The following is a 20115-nucleotide window of genomic DNA, read 5'->3' on the forward strand; positions in this document are numbered from 1 at the left end:
ATGAAACTCAGTTGTCCTAAATGAAAAAAACAAAACAACCAAAAAAAAAAAAGCAACCCCAAATTCAGTCTGAGAAAAAAATAAATTAATATTTCTGCAGGCGACCATATCATTTACTTCCCATCTTCCCAAACCTGCTGAAGGTATTGTATGCAGCTAACTTGTGTGCTCACAAGAAAGGATGGTGCCATGACAGTGGCTTGGCAGTTTGTCTGAAGGAGGAAGCTAAAAAAAAAAAAAAAAAAAAAAAAAAAAAGTGCATTAAAGAAAAAGTGTTTTCTTCATTATTATTGATACTAAAAACTGAAAATAAATTAAAAATAATGCAACATAAAACTATGTTTTCATTTTGTTTTGTTTTGTTTTAATAAAACATTGAAGCTACATTTGTCATGATATATTCTGGTTATTTTGCACCGCCAACTAAGTTCTTCTGTATGAAACACCTAAAGATGTGCCTATCAGAGATGTCCAGCTGTGATTTAGGAAACCATATGTTCCCAGAACAGCATTGAGAATAGTGGATTGAAATACTCTCATTCATGGTTTAATTTCTAGCATGTCTGCTTGTACGAATGGTACACTGCTTCATTACATATAAAATTATGTATTTTCCACACAGGCAATCATCAGATAACACATGCAGGAGGCAGACCTTAGCTATACATAAATAGTTCCCAAAGGGCTAGCTACTGGGGCTGTATTTTTCAATACTCAAAAATACATTCTCATGCTCTCTTGTTACATCTCTAACTTCATTATGCACCAAAAAATATGGGACAAGGAACCAAGTCAGAACCTCACAAATTCGGAAACTCCTATGTGATCTCCACAGCACGCCAAATTAATGGCTCAGAAAGTGACTAGAAAGGTTTCCAGACACTAACACTTCATTTGTTGTGGTAGTATTTCAGACCAACTGAGGTTTCTCAGCTATGAGCTGTAACTCCAGTGTATCCTTCTTTACTTCACTGCTTAATATTTTGTCCTCAGTACCATGATGTCAGATCAAAAACTGAACCAAAAATTAAATCAGTTCAATCTGAAACAAATACATTTGTTCTATTTTCCTTGCTTAAACAAAAAGGTCATTTCCACACAAAATGTTTCATTTGATCTGGAACAAAACAAACTGCATCAAAGATTGAAATGCAAGATTAGATTTCACCAAATAGCAGGAGGAGGGACCACTGCCACCCCATTCATCATTTCATAGCTGACTATAAATCTTCTCTTCTGCAAGAAAACATGACACTATTTGATTCAGTCCCCAGGTGTCCCACCTAAAAGATATTCTGGGACAAGGAAGATGAAGGAACTAGGATGACCACCTCAGAATCTCATGTGTTGTAACCAGTTGACTAATCCACAATTAAATGCATTCACCAGAGCAAGCAGAGCAGGTGCTCACTGGGCTCTGCTGCCACGCGAGTGAACCAGTTGCTGCTCTTGCTGGTATGACCCCAGGTGGCCCAGTGTCACCCGAGGTGGCAAAGCCCCAAACCCTCATTTTGAACACCTCTTTGCTACATTGCACCTCTCTGGAAATGCAGAAAAGGCAAAAGAAAGTCCTGCTAGGCAGGGGATGCCTATAACTTATAACCCAAAGAGGTACCCTGGAGCCCTGCTCTGAATCGAGTCAAGAATTTTATTTTGTTTCAGTGGAAAAATGTTGTTTTCAACCTTATGACCACAAATTGATGGATGATACAAACTGCAGACATAAAGGAGGGAAGATAAGCCCCTTATAAAAAGGCTTTACCATAACTTTGCTCATCTACTCTAGCGGTGTCTGGAATAAAGATGAAGACTTAGAGTCTGAAAGAATGAGGAGGACTCCATCTCCGTGGTACCTGAAGTCCTGTTTGTAAGGGTAAGGAAATTGAAATGTGTGCTGAGTTCTGTCCTTATAACCTGGCTGTCTAATAGCATACTGTAGCACTGCAAAGTTAATAAACTGGAACCTCATATTAAAAACATGTAAAATATTATGAGACACTATGCAAGTTGAAACTGCATCATCTCAAAATGGTCTGAGGATGAAGATAGTGATGAAATTCAAGTCTTTACATTTTTCAATTTTAAGAGAATAAATGAAGCCAATTCAAGTTGCTACATTCCCCACAACCAGAAAAGAATTTAGTTGTTAATAAATAAAAAATAAATAAAATAAATAAAATAAATAAATAAAATAAATAAATAAATAAATTAAATTAAATTAAATAAATAAATAAAAAATAATTAAAACAAAAAATCTGAGCAGATGTTTCTAAACATTTTTTTTCTTTTTTTATACATATGGGGTTATACTGTAGTAGCCTTACCAACAGAAAAAGAAAAGCTCACTCAAGAAAGAACTAAAAAGAAGTTACGAGAAAACAGGCTATAGAAAGAACTGTAACATTTTATTTTTAGATGCCTGGATTATAAGCATTTAAAAACACTTTTCTGGATTCCTCTCTGCCTGAAGTTTCCATAAATTAATAATACAAATTCTGCCAGAAGGAAAACTATATTGCCACTTTGCCTCAGAAAATACAGGTAGAACATGTCATCTCAGGCGCACAAATCCAGTCTCTCTGTTTACCATCTCTAATGAAAGTCTGTGAATCACAGGCTCACAGAACTCTCAAGCTGGAAGGGACCGACGAGGATCATCAGGTCCAAGTCCTGGGTCTGCACAGGACCACCCAAAAATCAGACCTTGTGCCTGGGAGCATTGCCCAAAGGCTTCTTGAATGCCGGCAGGCACCAGGCCGTGACCAAAGGCCCTGAGGAGCCTGCTCAGGGTCCGACCACCCTCTGGGTGCAGAACCTCTCCCTAACCCCCAGCCTGACCCTGCCCTGTCCCAGCTCCATGCCATCCCCTCGGGTCCTGTCGCTGTCCCCAGAGAGCAGAGCTCAGCGCCTGCCCCTCCGCTCCCTGTGAAGGAGCTGCAGGCCGCCATCAGGCCTCCCCTCAGCCTGCTCTGGGCTGAGCAAACCCAGGGACCTCAGCCGCTCCTCATGTGTCTATAGAAGCAGATGGCTTTTTTTCAAGCATTCCTGACCAAAATAGCTATTAGTCTGTGTTCTACATTTCTCTCTCAAAAATTAACTTCTAAAATAGACACCATAACAAAGTTAAATTCCATGAGCAAACTTTTGGAAACTAAATCACTGGGAGCTTCAGTTCATTTCCTGTGCTGAACTGTGGCTTTTCGCTATTTATTTTACATTAAAGACATATAAAGTCATTAATGTCCACTTAGAAAGGTTTAGAAGACTTGCTGTAGTCCTCTCCAGAGGCGATGGCAGTTTCCATGAGAACACTGTAATTTTCAATACAGATGAAAGAACAAATCAGCTCTTTAATGACAGAGTACATATTGAGATTAAACACAGCAGGTTAGTGAAACCTGCTCGGATTTCAAAAGGACATTGCATGAACTGAGACTTTTAGAGTAGAATAGACTTGTTCTCCCTGCATCAAGCATCAGAAAGCATTCCCTTTGGCTCATGTGTTCTCCGTTGTACATCTGCTACCCAACAGAAACACTAAACAACACATTTAGCAAATACTAAAAACATCAAACACTCTCTAACAAGTTTTCTACTTTTACCTAACCATAAGTCAGCTTCTTCCCTGCAGTTAGGCCCTGTGAAGAAGGAAGCAATGCCAACTGTATCTCTGTGTAAACCACTCCTGATCATTCCCAAGGTCGGCAAGTTTTATTAGTCACACTTCACAGAATGGATGGTGGTTCTTCTTCCAAGTTTGTGTGTCCTATGGGCCAGAGGGCCATCACGACAGACACTTAATCCCCTACCGCAGCATTGCCTCTGTCATCTTTGGTTTTCCATGTCATACCCAATTCCACTGAAATACAGAGAATTTTCCAATGACAACTCACTCCCTGGAGTCCTTCTCTGAAAAGGAGTCCTCTTTTCTGACACGAGCAATAATATTCAGACATGCAGAACACTTCATTTGACATACATTTAGTGCATATCATAGTTTCCATGCCAAAAGAAAAATGCAAACTATTCACTTGAAAATTAAGTTTTTAAACTTTCCAATTTTCCCTCAGAGATGAAAGCCAAATCATTCTGTTGCCTGAAGGAGATCAAAAGCATCCTTATGATTTCTTTACTTTATTCCTCTAAACAATTACCATCTGATGCATTTGAAAACTAATTTCAAACAGAAGCTGAATACCCAAAGACACAGCTGTCTAGGGAGCTGTGGTCAGGCCATGCCCTTGCACCCTACTAACTAGACCTTTCAGCAGCTGCCACGTCAGGAAAAGGTAGTACTTCTTCTGTATGTGATTGATACCTGGTCCGTAAAGTTTCACCGCAGTGTAACCATTGTGGAGTCTCCGTCCTTGGAGATACTCAAAAGCCATCTGGAGTGGCCATTTGAGCAGAGGACTGGAGAAGATAACCTCCAGAAGTCCCTTCCGACTTCAACCGATCTGTGATTCTGTAAAGGCCCAAAGAAGAATTATTAAAACCTCAGAATAATTATTAAAACCACATTAAATACTTTCTACTGGATTTTTTGCCCCATGGATTGTGTATGATTCTATGATTTATTGGGCCTTAACCTTAACACTTAGGCTGTCTGCAAGGCACATTGGGGTTGTACAAATGTAACTACTCAGCAGGTTGTGAGCATTTCAACTTTAAGATTCCCTTTACGGAGTATGGTATCTTGACTCTCAGAATGGCAGTTTTAAGGTGATTATTTCTGATGGCTATTATATTTCAAGTTTCTTTGTGATATTTTTCTGTGTGTAAATTATTTCTCCTTTACCATATTTTATTTAAATTTGGTTATAAAAGCAAGAAGCCAAAGAAGAATAAAGATCCAGTAGTACCTGCACCTATAATTACCAGATGAGATTATGTGCAGGCTGTCCCTTAAATGGGATCTTTTTCAAGACCTCCAAAAGAATCAAAAAGCCCCACTTTGCCTTCCAAAGTAACTTGGCAAACAAGGATTTCTAAAACAACTATGGTTTGATTTTAAAAAAATCTAAATTCATATAATTAACAACTATGCAAACTCTACATCCTGCATCTTAACATGAATACTTGCTAATTAAAGATGAAAGGAGTTAAGACAAGCTCATGTTATAGCTTTCATGTAGGCCCCAGAACCATCATCTGCTTTCTCAGCAATTCTTCAAGAAAACATAATGTCTGCATTTTCTATCGTACCTGTCAGATGTGCCATAGATAGGAGCCCCTCACTTTTGCTTTGCCTTAATCACAGTGCGATTTGGGAATGCAAGATAAAGTGACCTTTGTGATATAGTTCGTTAACACAACCATCAGCTCAACACGTGGCAAGCAGGTATTTTTTTGAAAACTGGAGAGGTGACATCAAGGCCAAAGGAAAGCCACGAGCCAGTGATTCTTTCTCAGGTTTAGCAATGTTTCAGTGCAAATGAAAACTGGAACACTGGCACTGTTTTCTTACCCTGAAGTAACTGATTTCATCTAAACTGCATTACACAGTTCTACAGAAATTGGAAGGGTGAAAGCAGGAGGCAATATAAAAAAAAATATATATACAGGATTTTCAGGGTAGGATTTATCTCTTTGTTCTATGTCATTAATTATACATTTCATGCATCTGATCTGACAACTTTAAAGTTCTTTGTATCTTTACAGAATCCCTTCCCTGGGAGGGACAAAAGAAATTAAAAACTTCTCAGGGTTAAAACTCAGGAGGAGACCTGCTTCATCAGGGTAACTTTTTCTTGAAGTCTGTACAGCTGCTGACCACAATCTTCAAAGCAGCGTGTCTTAAACTAGGACCCTAACCTTCAGAAACTTAAATAAGAAACTTGATTTAGTGCTGAGCAACTAGCAATCCCAGGAACAACAGAGAAATGATGAATGCTATGCTGTCTGAAAAACCAAGCCAGCTAACGGCAGATACTGCATTTTCAGGTTTTCATGAGGCAGTTTTTGAAAATTTTCTGATTAGTTGGAGAAGACAGCTCTGGCTGTCTTACAGGAGGAACAGGAAGCTTAAACTGAGGTCTAAGAAAACTTGCTTCCCACCTAGGTCTCAACTCTGTCGTGAAATTCCACCAGCAAAACGCCATTAATTTTTTTTTTTTCCAATCTGGTGTCCTCCAGGCAGTACATCACACCAGCTTGTTCCATGTACACCAACAATAAGCAAAGTAACATGGTTCCATGCTTTTTGGTGAAAGTATGGCTGTGGGCTTTGTTTCCTCTGTTTAAGACTTCAAAATTGAGGAGAATGTAACAGGATCTGGCTGAGTACTTTCCTAGTACATCACAGAAAGGTCTGTCTCAGCCAGTTTTGAGTTTATTGACTTATGGGAGACTTTTAGGCTTCCTAACTCACCTCCCAGATTTGCAAAGGTACCATCTATTAATAGGAAGCTTGATGATCAGCAGACTCCTGCCCCGTAACTTTGATTTAAACTCATCTCCCTCAGCTGTGCTCCACTCCTGTTCAAGTCCAGTGCAGGAGCTGTGGAGCACCACTGCCAAACCTCCAGTTTGCAAAGCATACGAGTTAGCATGGGCTGCAGTCACTCTTAATAAGAGTTTGCACCTATTCTGTGCACCTTGAGGCCTTGTTTTTGAAGCATCGAGCATCACCTTCCTGTAGTTGACCCTTGCTGTATTTAACAAGTATCTTTTGTTTCAGCAGCTTCCCTGCTAATCTCACACTTGTACGAAATTGCTGTTGACGAGGTGAGACCCTTTGTGGAGCTGACTGCTGCAGAGGACCTTTAGCTTAAATGAAAATGACAGCACTTCAGCAAGGCCAAACATAAACTCTTTGACAGAATATAGATTCACAAAGAGAAGTAATTCTTGCTGCTGTCATAAAACATCGCTTTTTTTCAGATATCAGTGCCATATGCTGCCATTGTGAATGGAGCAATTGCTAGCACCATCTACTGGCAAATTCCCTAAACTGGAAAAATAGAGGGTTTTTCATTTCCTTGGAGTGGATCTCGAAAGAATAATATGGTATATGATCACATTTCAGATGGACACTAGTCAGGGCTACACTAATGACAGCTCTCCTGTTGCATTTGTAGGGAAGGATCCTGAAGAATGAGCTGCTATTTGTTCACTCAAGCCCATGGATGACATTTTACTTTTCAGTTCTGACTTACCATAGGAGAAACCATAACTATTCTGCTCTCCACAGCTCTCTTCCTCTTACTGGGAAAACCACATTAGGATGTGGTCTAACAGGAAGGTAGCAATAGCACCTCATCCAAATGCTGGAGATGTGGAGTACTGGCAGAGGACATGTGTAGCTGAGAAAAACTCATGCAAGCTGTGTCAGCATTACAAAGGGACAGGAAACTACAAAATTAAAAAATAAATAAATAAATAATAATTTAAAAAAAAAAAAAAAAGCCTGTGCTGCAGTACTTGAAGTACTATGATTCACTGTAAGTCAGATCCAAATATTAGCAAATAGGAACACCTTGTTTTACTCCATTGGGAATTAAAGCAAGCACTAGGCAAAACATTTTGGCAGGAAAGTTTGATTCTTCATAAAACTTTTGTGACTGAACTATAAGACTGTCCTTTCTCAGAGTGATTGTGGTGTGGTTGACTTAGAGATGCTAAGCACAGTCTCCTGTTTTTTAAGCTTGAACATTACATGAGTCAAAGACATACAGCATCTTAGTTTAAGAAATCAGTGGATTCCCCCATTTTTCATTGATATGAATTAAAAGATAATTGTGAGATTCAGATTTGCTTCTAACATCAGAAGAAGAGATTACCACTGTCGTACTCAATCAATTTTGGTTGTGTTCTCTGCATAAATCAAGTCCAAAGAGGTCTAAGCCAAGCCAATTCATTCTAATCCTTTCATCCGACAGTAAGAACAGCTAGATGGAGTGACGTTACACTCACTCACAGATTATTGCACCAAAACCTACGTCAGAATTAGGATGAAGTATTCCAACTCACAATCAGACAAATCAGAAACTGCAGAGGTCCAAAAGCTCTTGCGTCACATCTCTTCCTGAGCAGTGAGTTGGTCATCTCCAGTCAAACACACAAGACAAATGAGAACCTGAGTCTGGTCTTCTGCCTAAATGTGGAGGTATCTATCAACCAGTCACCCTCTTGCAGAGACTATGCTGTTTGAGGCAGTGGTCAGCAACTTCCAAGCTTTCAGACAGTGATACTGATTCATTACCACTTAAATCTTCACAATTTCCTCTCATCCTTTACCAGATAGAGGGCAGAAACTACAGCTAAATGCCAAAAAGCAAGAACTGGGTACAAACATGATGTAACACAGTAAACTCCTGAGCCAAGTTCTGTTGAACCAGCCAAATTGCATCCCAGTGAACTGTTTGAGACCATAAAACCATCAGTTCTGAGAAGCTGTACTCTACTTCAGTGCCAAACACCAAATACTGCCAACAAATCTTACTTTATTTCACCTTAAGGAACCCAGACGTTGGGGGAAGCACCCTCACACAGTGTGGATGCCCTCTGCCTATTTCCAGCACCTGAAAAGCCAGCTGTGCTCCCACAGCTTGTTGTATTCGCTCATTGTGATACTTTGAAGAAATATTAACCAAAAAAAGTGATGATCTATCCCATGGTCCTCTGTTATCTCAAGAAACACCCATTCGAAGTATCACAATGCTTTAACTGTAGCTGTTTCTTTCCGAGCAAGAGGTCAAATGACCACCTCACGACAGTTGTGTTGCTCCGAGTACTGTAGGGAAGCAGGCAGGCCCATGCCAAATACCATCTAAGAAACAAGAAAACAAAGAAGGTAAAATGCTTTGTCTGGTCTTCTCTCCTCCAAAGACAATGCAGTTTCTCCTATGTTTGATAATGGAAAAGGCCTACGTAGCAAAAGTTTTGTATTTGGCTTCTTCCCTTTTCATTCTTGTTTATCGCATTTTATTTCTTGAATTATAAATCTTGTTTTAGTCACATATTATCTCTGCTGGGATATATTCCCAGAAGCTTCCATTTTTCCAAATATAGCTAATTTTGACTTATGTAGACATATATACACAGCCGTGTACTCAGCTGGCATAAATCACCCTGGTTCTACTGAAGTTAATGAAGCCTCAGGGTGCTGATTTATTATTTCATAATAAAGCTTTGTACAGTGTTTTGCATCTAACATGCAGTTATTGGAGTGTATGATGCTTTCCTCCCTTTCTTCAAAATGTTCTTTCTTTCTTTTCCTAAGGCGTTGTGATCATGTTATCATCTATATACTTCACATTGGGTGACCTTGATTTTTCAGCAGTAAAAACATGGTTTATATCACGTTTGGCAGATTTCAATCTTCTGTCTGAACACCAGGTAAAACAAAAACAAACAAACAAAAAAAGAGAAATTGAAGACAAACATCATTTTGAGCTGTTAACACATACTTGTCTGCAAACACATGCCCACGCACAAAGCCCCCTGTGCAGAAGTATTTCAGAACATGTTCTGCAGAGCCAGAATTACTGATGTGTCTTTAACAGCAGAATTACATAAAATTAGAAGATCCTGTGTCATACCAAGCTGGTGGCCATCTCCTATCCCACCCACTCCATGTGGCATTTCTTCATAGGCCATTCCTTCACACCAGGGAAATGTCTGTGCACTTGTAGCCCAAACAACACCACTGTGATCAGAAAGCTTTTGACCTACCTTCAGGCATGTACTTTTTTAGATGGAGGTGTGCATTTCTGGGTCCCAATCAAGAGTAATTAGCGTAAGCAGGTATTGACACAAACCATCAGTGGTATGTTTATTTTGTGCATTTGCACATTTTTGTGAAGGAATAGCTTAGGTTGGCTTAGTGCTTTGCCAGCTTGGAGTCACAGTTCAGTCCTACTGCTTGAAGGTAGAGCAGCAGGATTTTCCTAAAATTCTTCATTTTTTTACCTAGCTAACATCCTGTTACATACAATACCATGTTTCATTTGTAGCAATTATGAAGTGAGACTTTTGTACAGTTTTGAATCACTTCCTAGCAGTTAGAATTCTTATGTCCCAATGTGGTTTCAATTTTTATCACTCTGACTGAGCCCGGTGCTTGGTGTGCAGTTCTTTCCCTACTCTGGCTGCTTCTCTTCACCCATCTAAAAACAAATTATCCTTAAAAGCTAATTGGTTTGTTGTTTTTCTGCAAGCAATTCACTGAATTTTAGTAATCTGTGACTGCAAGTAGATAGTTTCTGTGTTTTAAGTACAGGCATGGTTACAAACTTGATAGTTGGCCACAATTACTTGACTACTTAAGCAACATTAGTTCAGCAACCTTGCATTTACGGGCCTGGTTCTGATCAGAGAAACCTTTTAAAATGCTGCAAATACAAGATAGATCCATTTCCTGCTGTTTATTTTATGAACTGAAGAAACTCAGCATTTCATGGATTCAAGCTTTGTTGGTGCCAACAGCTCCTAACTGGATGAGAGGTCTGGTTCTGTGTCTGTGTAGTCTTTAATAAATAAAGGAAATTGGGATGAATTAAAAACACTTAGATGCTATTAAACGCATCTGAATTCAGGTGTTGAAGCTGTATTTTCTGTGGTGACGTGGTCATTTTGATACCCATTTACTACAGCAGATCAGTAATACTTAAATACTCCTGAGAGTTTTATGCAGTAACTATTTATTCTTTTTGCAGCAGTGCAGCAATGTTTATAAATTGCTCTAAGAGCCTTAGATGAAAGGACTTGTAAATGTAGAATACATTATTATGTCTAATTAATGCATTTCATAAACTACCTCTGTGACCTCCTCCCAATGTCCTTATCAAGGTGCTGCTGCCTGTGGAACTCTTTCCAGCTGCAGCTGGGGATTAATGTTAGACTAAGTGCAAATTTGAATAACCTGGTTATGAAAGGAAACAAACAGGCTGTTCACAGGTTTTTTATTTGTTCCTATGCACTTTTATGTATCCTGTAAACATTAATGAACAAACAAATGTTGTTCTTTGTGATTAATGCATTTGCTCGTTTTAGGCCATGATCCTGAACTTTTTCCTCCATCCCCTATTGCCTGTACTATTCACTCATTTTCCAGTTCAAACAATTCTTCAATTAATGCTTCTGCATCTTTATTTTTTCTTTAACTAACCAAAGAGCGTTGGACTAATGCCAAAGAAGCTATTATCATTTAAGAAATAGGAAAATCATATTTATTTGCTATAAAGCAGAGCAGACCATCTTAAAATTAAATGATTAAGTAAAATCAATTAAAAAAAAAATGCCACAGGATCCAGGATTGATCGGTTACAGCTCTAAAAACACTGTCTTCATCAAAACATATTTTTTCTTTAAAGAAAAAAAAATCTAGAGGGTAAGATTATCCCTTATTTGATGTAAAAGAAAATAGTTCACCGTAATCAGTTTTCTTCATCTCACTAATGAATAAGTCAAATTCATTTCAGGGACAGATTAGACTCTCTCTCATAATGCATCGTGCTCTGGGATGCTATTAATGTTTTGTGCCGCACATACGGTGTTCATTTTGAGCTACCTATACACTGCTCCCAGCACTTTAAATGATTACATACTAGGTATGTGTTTATATATAGCATGTAATCATCTCAAATGCTAGGATTGCAATATGAATAGGTAATAAGAAACAAACTTTACTTTTGATTACATAGGCCTGTGATTAATTGTTTGAACTTTGGTAAATGAAAAAGCCCTAATTAGTTTTAAAAAATCCTGAAAATGGGCTGTTATTATTTAAGTTTAATATATAGTTCATGGGGTTTGTGTGCAGCATTCAGCACTTTGTGGGGAGAAAGGGTTGTTTCATTTTTTATTCAATTTGATTTATTACTTTATTCATTGATTTCCCATAATGATGTTTGTGCTTATATACTGCCTTTCATCTGAGGTTCTTAAAGTGCTTTACAAACTTCAATATGTTTTTCTCACCACTTTTGTTTACATTGTCCTTCTAATGAAACTATCCTAGACTAGCTGTATATAAATTGCACTGAGGTAACAAGAAGTAGAAGAGAAAACATGCCCCAGAAAAAAAAAAAAGAAAAAAGAAAAAAAAAAGAAAAAAACAAAACAAAACAAAAAAAAAAAAAAACAGCGCTCACTCTCTCAGACACTAGTCTAATCTGTTCTCAGCAATTTCCCGTTGCAGAGGTTGTCTGGGCAGAGCACAGGATCTGTTCTCACACCGGACAGCCTGTACTGTCAGGAACTTTTTCTTGATGTCTAAAATTGGTTGCTGCGGGTCGAACTTGTTATTTCATGTCTCATTCCCTTGGACATGGAGAAAAATTATTCCCCCCATCTTTGTGATGCTCTCCTAATGAATTTGAAGGCAATTATTATATAGCACCTTTATCTTCTTTTCTCTTTAGATGAAATAGAACCAGCTCATTAACTCTTCGCTAGTACAGTCATCCTCATTGCCTTACTCTGGCTGTTCTCCAGTCTCATTCTCCATGAAGCATAGTGTTGAAAATGGGCATAGGATTTCAGCAGGATGTCTTTGCTGATCCTGCGGCCTGTGTTTCTTTTTGTTCCTCTTGCATTTCACTCAGGAGTTGACAGCCTCCCACTGGTGATGTTAAGACTCCAGATCCTCCTGCAGAGCTGCCACCCAACTGCCCTGAAGCTGTACAGCTGGTTATTGCTGCACAAATTCAGTGCCTCATATTTGTCTTTATTTAATTCCACTCTACTTTTAGGCCACTTATCTAAATTATCAAGTTCTTGGGATTTTTCTTTTTTTTTTTTTTTTTTTTTTTTTACTTATTTTTGCAACAAGCCTGAAGCTGCCTAGGCTGGTATTGTCTGCACATTTAATAAGCATAGGGTTTGTTTCATTATCCAAGTTATTGATGAAGATGTTGAGAATTGCTGCAACCAGAACACACATAATCCTGGAGATTTTGGCAGTAAATCATTAATAACCTCTACGCTAATAATACAGTTTTCCACACAGTCTTGCACCAATCTGAGGGCACTTTATAGTCATACTTTTTCCAGTGAAGCTGTCATGTTACACTTACAAAGGTAAAACGTACAAAAAAAGTACAGAAGTACATGACACTGACTACTTCTCCTGCAGTCACTCTATGCTTTCACAGCAAAAAAAGTTGATTTAAAACTCAGATAATTTTCTTTTGATGAATCCTTATTGCCTCACCACTTCTTGTGTTGGTTAGTTTAGTTGGCTGGGTTTTGGTTTGGTTGGTTTCTTTTCCTCCTTACAAATGATCGATTGGGTTGTTTCTTCAGTCGTGTTTGTTTGTTTTTGTTTGTTTGTTTTTCTGGGAAGGGTGGCTGGTCTTTCATTCCTCTGATCCTCCTGGGTTTTTTTGTTTTGTTTTGTTGTTTTTAATATTTTTAAAGATAAGGACTGCATTTTCCCTTCTCCAGGCTCTGTAAATCCTCTACATTTCCTCAAAGATAGCCTTTAATAGCATCATTTGATTTCTCTCATTCCTGGCCTCCTAATTAGGAGAGACCAAGTCCATACAATTTCAAAACCTGAACTTGTTCTCTCTGATGAGTCCTTCCCCAGCTGTAGCCCTAAATCTTGATTTTTTGCCACTAGTAATGTGCTGTTGGTTTTCCTACTGAGATTTGAACTCTGATCCAGAAGAAAATAAAGAAGGTAAAAAGCATTTTGGTTTTCTCAGTTACTTATCAATAAAATTGCTATCGAAAACAATAGATCAGCATTCTCCAGGGTTGATACTATCTATATTTCCTCCTGGTGTCTTATTTTGTGCTTTAATGAAAATGCTGATTACTACAATAACTAGGATGAACTCCTGCAGAATCCCCCTTGATACATCATTCTAGTTTTCTCTTACATTGTACACTATTTCATTGTTAAACCACTCTTAGCAGCATAGAGGGCTATTTGTAAGACAAAAACAGAATGTTGTGCGTCTTCGTGTTGCTTCCATTTCTTGTAGAAGATTGCTACAGAAATAAAGATTTGACTGGAGTCCAAAGCATTTCCATAAATGGTTCTTTAAGCAGAGGCTCTCACCACTTTCATTGTTTGACATTTAACAGATTTCACTTATAACGTATATGGCAGGGATATAACACTTGACATCACGGGAGTTCAAAGCATTTTCCACATTGAACTTTTTAATAAGGCAAAAGTAGGTAAAGTGACTTTCCTAAGGTCACCCAGCAAGTTACTGGCTGAGCCAAGAACACAGTCCAGAACTCCTGAGTCCCAGGCCAGAGTTCCATCATTATGCCATTCAGCCTGCCATATTATTAATGTTCGGCCTAAATATATTCTTGCAGCAATTGATTTAATGCCATTAGTTTCAGACAGCTAATCCAAGGCTCCGTTAGTTATCCAACTTCCAGGGACTTACTGGAACAAAAGACTTCGGGACTAATCCAGAAAATAACTTTATAACCTTTTCAGGAAGCCTAGGTACTTTCTCTCTCTCTCCCCCCCATCCCCAGTTGAAAAGTTATTTCAAAAAGGAAATAACCATCCACTTCTAAATCCAGTGAAAATCCAGGAAAAGTTACATGCATGCTTGTGCTCATGCCCACATGTTTTTCCATGTTTCACTGTCAGGCTATAAACTGCTATAAAGACATACGATAGTAATTAAGTAATAATAGTCAAGATAATGACCATGATACATGAAAAGAGAATGAATTAATGAAGTCATTGGGGTCTTAAAGAGATAATTGAGGTGAGTGGAATCGGAGGCTGCAGAGAGCCTGCATTCATCCAGCATCTCATCTGTACAAAAACAGATAAAAAGGTTCTGTGTGAATCACAGCCCTAAACTACATTAGAAGAACAACAACAAAAGAAAGTATTTTCACATGAAGATACAAAAAGGACGTAGGAGTGCCTAACTCCTTTGGGAATGCCTAAAAGGGTGCAGTTCAAAGACCTCTGAAGATGGCACAGAAGTAGGAGAGACCCAAGTTGTTAATCGTTTGCATGAGAATACAGAGCAATCCAGACAGTTAGAAAAAGATGTGCTAAGACAAAGATCAAGAAAAGCTACAGAAATGTTCATATCAAATAAGTCACAGTCTGTGCTTTTTGCTTTCATAATCCATCATGTTGAACTAGGTGCAAGAGATGAAAATGAATACCCTCTCCAATCTAGTATTTCAGGTCTGTATATAAATTTCTCTCTCATCCAGATTTCTCCATGGCATATCTTCAAATTGCCATAGCTTTCAGAAAGCTTTCTTTATTTCTGTGTACTCCTGGACTGTATATCAAATAAAAGAATATTCTCTTCTTTCCGTTTACATCCTTTTTTTGCTTTTTTTTTTTTTTTTTTTTTTTTTTTTTTTTTTTTACAGATAGCCTTGCTGGTAGTAGTCTTCAAATCAGACCTTACTCTTTATGGTGCTTTTTAATAGTCAGTGTCTAACATGCCAATTACTAGCTTTTAAAATTGAGAATAACCTTTTTATTAGCTTTGGTCCAATATGAATGTCATTGCTCTTTGTAGCAAATCTAGTAATATAATGCCTTCTGTTTTCCAGAGATTAATATCTAAGAAGAATGCTTTGTGCTTCAAATACTTTATCCTTTACAGAGATATAAAATATGGAGCAATAAAATATTAAATCAATTATTTAAAAGAGAAGAATTAAAAACTGCAGTCATATAGAATGGAAACATAATACTTTATCAGTTCTAAGCAGAAATAGCCCAGAATAAAAGAAAGATTCAAAATTTATCCTACCAAATCTTCAGCACATCAGTACCAGTTTTTTTCAGGAATATAGACAGACTGAACATCTGGATTTTCCTTTGTGTTCAGATTCAGTGTCCACCAAGCATTAATGTATCTTGAGTGGTTTTTTGTTTGTTTGGTTTTGTTGTGTTTTTTTCCAGAAGGATCCCCTAATCTCACCCAAAGCTTTTGTACATATATAAAACGAAAAAATATTTTGTGCTTATATATTTCTCCTTTTTGTATGCTCTTGTGATGTCAGCCAGGTAAAGGATAAAAGAAAGCCCTAGTCCCAGTTCTGCAAACATTCAGATTTTTAATATTGCCACAATTATTTAAAAAAATGTTAAACAAAATAAAATTTAAAGTGTTGCTGCTCATTTGATTTTTCACAAATATAAATAGCAAAAAATAATATATACAAGTGATCATTTATCCCATTTTGATCAACCGCTTAGTTGAAGCTTTCTCTTCAGGGACTAAAATACTTTCTACCCAGTTTACTCCCACACCTGACATCCTTTTCTTTCATTATCTCCTTTCCTGTGAAAAAAAAGCTTGAGGAAAGAACCATTTTCTTTGTGAGCTGAACTCAGCAATGAACCCATTATTCTAGCATTTTGTAGTTCTGTACTGATTGCTAGGTTGCCTACCTAAAGAATATGTTTTAAGAAAACTATTTATAATTTCAAATAGTAATTGCAGCACTTAAAACTTCTTGAAGTATGAAACATAGATCTGTCTAAATAGCTACATGTAGTTACCTAAGTAGTAACTTTTTTCATTTGACCATTAACTCATTGATCTAAGTAATACTAATTTCCTGTGAGTTAAATTTTGAAGCCTGCCTTGACCTCTGCACATTATATCTTTTTTTTTGTTTGTTTGTTTTTTCCCTTCCAAACCCACTTTGAATCGCCAGCCTATTATTTTCTCGTAGTTCAGCAGAAATAAAAGTGGCTAGTATTATGAAGCTGGAATAAGTAAGCAACAAAAATTTTCATGTTCAAATTATATGGGACGTGTAGATGTTGATCCAGTGATGGCGAGCTTAAATAGTTAGCCAAAATTCTTACCATAAATAAGATATCTTCAAGAGTGTACTAGTTACTTAAAAAAAAAAAAAAAAAAAAAAAAAGATTTTTAAAAATACCTTTGAGGAATGAATGGACACTAACAAAAATGAAAATACATGGTATTTTATACATTAAAAGAATCAAAGCAACCGATCTAATTACAACAATTAATTCTGGGATACTTCCAATGACAGTTGCCTTTTAGGCAGCAGACCTCTCAAACAGAACCTGCTGCTAAAGGCACCATCTTCTTCATGCAATTGCATGCAAAGGTTTCGATACAGAAGTGTGATGGGTACACACACTGCTCCTCTATTTCACATAAGTCTTACTCAGGCTTGTGAGCCATAGCAGGCCATGTTATTGCTCCTTGAACTGGACAGCTCGTTAGCAACAGGGCCCCAGGCACAGCTTATTCCCCATGAAATCTCTCATGGGAAATAATGATGGAATCTGATCTTGACTACAAATCAATCATTTTATCTAAAATATGGCACCTTACTACCTTATCTAAGAAATATGGCACCTCATCTCTTTCCATAATCAAAGGAAAAGTCATCTTGACACCATTGCTATGTTATCTACAAAGTGTGGTGAAGCCTGACCTCTTACCTGACTCCCTTTAACACCTGTTACTTATATGATTGAGGCTTTGGTTGATGAGGCCTCCCCTCCGACAGCGTCCAGGCCCTGTGGACTAGCTAATTGACAAGAACACAATTAAGTGCTAAGGGGAGAGGGACTGTGCAACCTGATTCCTAAACAAGTTGGCAGAGACCTCAATTCCAAAAGACCAAATGACCATGGCCTCACAATCCTATCAAGAGCTATCTGACAAAGCTCCTCTTGTATTCAAGACGACAAAAATACCATGTACGTGTCTTCAGCACTTACCAGGAGACAGCAGAATCTCATGAAATGAAATTCAGTAAAGTTTCCATAGGAAACTCGGAATAGCTCTGCATCCAGATCTCATTAGAGTTTATTGCAAAATTCCTGCCAATTTAAACACAAACAGAACGAGACCTAAGTTCTGCCTCAACAGATTCCTGTTTATTTAAGTTTTCTTCTGTGGAATGAGTTATCTAGAGCTGATTAAAATATGTTCAGCTTTGACTGTAACCTTATTTGCTGTTTAAAAAAAAAATATACGGTACGAGGTGACATTTATGAGGCCAAGCGTTGGTGCCATGATCAGATTTGTGCAGGGGGTTCTGCTTCCCACGCACAGTGTTTTGATGGACAAGATTGTAAGTTCCTGTTGTTGGATTTCATTGTTTCAAAACGCTCAGTGGATAGATAGAGTGCAATCATGTTTCAGGCTCTGAGTTAACCTTCTATAAAAATTTTGCAGAAAGTAATTTCTTGCTTATCTTAGGAAAATCCTAGTATAATGGACTATTGCAGTGAGATTCATTACATCTGAATAAAAAAAAAATCACTTATTCAAAGAGATAATTTAAGAATTACAACATAGAACTGAAGAATACTTTATCCCTTCCAAGCAAAAATAGCCCTGAACATCAACAACAAAATTAGATTTCATCCTACCAAATTATCAGTATATTGATACCAGATTTTTATAGGGATATAGACAGATTAAACATTGAAGTTTCCTATATATTCTGATTCAGTGTCCAACAAGCAGGATGCATTGTATCATGTGAAAATATTAGAGTCCCTGAAGAATAACTAAGGCTTTAAAATGGTATATCTCAAAGATGGAATGTTTAGAAAAACAGCAGATTTAATTAAAAATTTCTCAGTGTTTTCTACAAAGAGCACTGTAGTTATCTAGGTACCCAAACTGAGGTTTATTTTATGTAAATAAAGTATGTGTATATAAAGTATATACAAATAAACTTTAAATATAATTTTAAACATACCTCTTCATGACAAAGCAGAAAATAAAAGACCCTGACTCACATTTACATTGCAGACCAGGTTTACATGCAAATTTCTCAAGTTATTCACAGGAGATTTTTTATCTGTAGGCAGAAAGCAAACACCTCTCAATGCAAATCTCATGTGATTGATAACTTAGTGTCATAACTCAAGCTCTGAATCTTCAGTAAATTGCTCATCCCACATATAATATGTTACTGTGTCTATCTCCCATGCAACAGGTTTGAATCTACTGCTGCTCATTTGATGTCAGACTGTTTATCACCATCGTGGTCTCAAATCACAGGAGCAGTCAAACATCTGCTTCACACACTCAGCCACCAGGTCTGAGATGTGAGTACTTGAAGGAAACCATTATAAATCTCCCACAGAGTGACTGGCAGTATTTTATCACCAACCACCAGTCACTGATCATGTTGCAGCTGTCCACAGTCCTTCAAAGCCCTAAACCTCTCACTCTCTCTTGTTGGTCTCCTGTTGGCCCATCAGCAGCCAGTCTTATACCATCACCTCCTAGTTCAGCTACAGGTGACTCCACACAAGCAGTGGTTATGCCCCATCCAAGAAAAAGATAAAAATGCTAGGAATCCTACTTTTTCCTTCCTAAAACTACATAGTATCTACTAACTTTGTTAATGTTTCCTGGTTTTCTGAGTCAGATTCCAGTAAAAGCACAAAATGCAATGTCATTATTTTTCACCTCCAATAATGAGAAGCAAAAGGGAGGAAAGGTCACTTGTGGCCTTTTTGGTCAATTCAGGAATGGGGATTGAAACTTAGAAAGATAGCTGCACTTCCTTGCACACTGAAGTATACTACCTGCACTAATTTTTTATTATAGAGCAGTGTGCTCTTTTGTACCTGCTTTACACCTCTTAGTCCTCAGCTGCTGTCTTCCTGAAGCCAAACTTAAACCTCATGGTTTTAACCGTTCTCAGACAAGCTTATTTTACCTCTCACATGAATAAAATCCATGATTTCACCCACCAAGACTGACACTCATACAAAAGAAAATATGGAAAAACTAAGTATATACTAACCTAGGCTGAAAATAGATAGCTATGAAGATGCAAAAGCTTTTTGTGGCACAGCTGCGGTTGGATGTTTTCCCTTTGCATCAGTCATGCTGCCTCTCTGTGCTGACATACCTATAAGAAGTTGCATAAGAGTTTTTTTCAACTGTTCTGTGCCAATGGAAAATTTGTATTATATCAGGTTCATTCCCCACCTTTGCTGAGGTTAGAACCAGTTCACACTAATAGGAAGCATTTGTGTTATGCTACAGAAACGAGTCAAAACTAAAAAAGATAATTTACGGGGAAAGATGAATTGCTTAACATAGGTGTAAGCTCTGAGTAAAGCTAAGCCAAATGAATATAGAGGTAAAAGCAGAGAAATGCCACAAAGTGTGTGTTGTTTTTTTTTGTTTGTTTTTA

Source organism: Aythya fuligula, chromosome 6, assembly GCF_009819795.1.
Source record: "Aythya fuligula isolate bAytFul2 chromosome 6, bAytFul2.pri, whole genome shotgun sequence".
NCBI lineage: Eukaryota > Metazoa > Chordata > Aves > Anseriformes > Anatidae > Aythya > Aythya fuligula.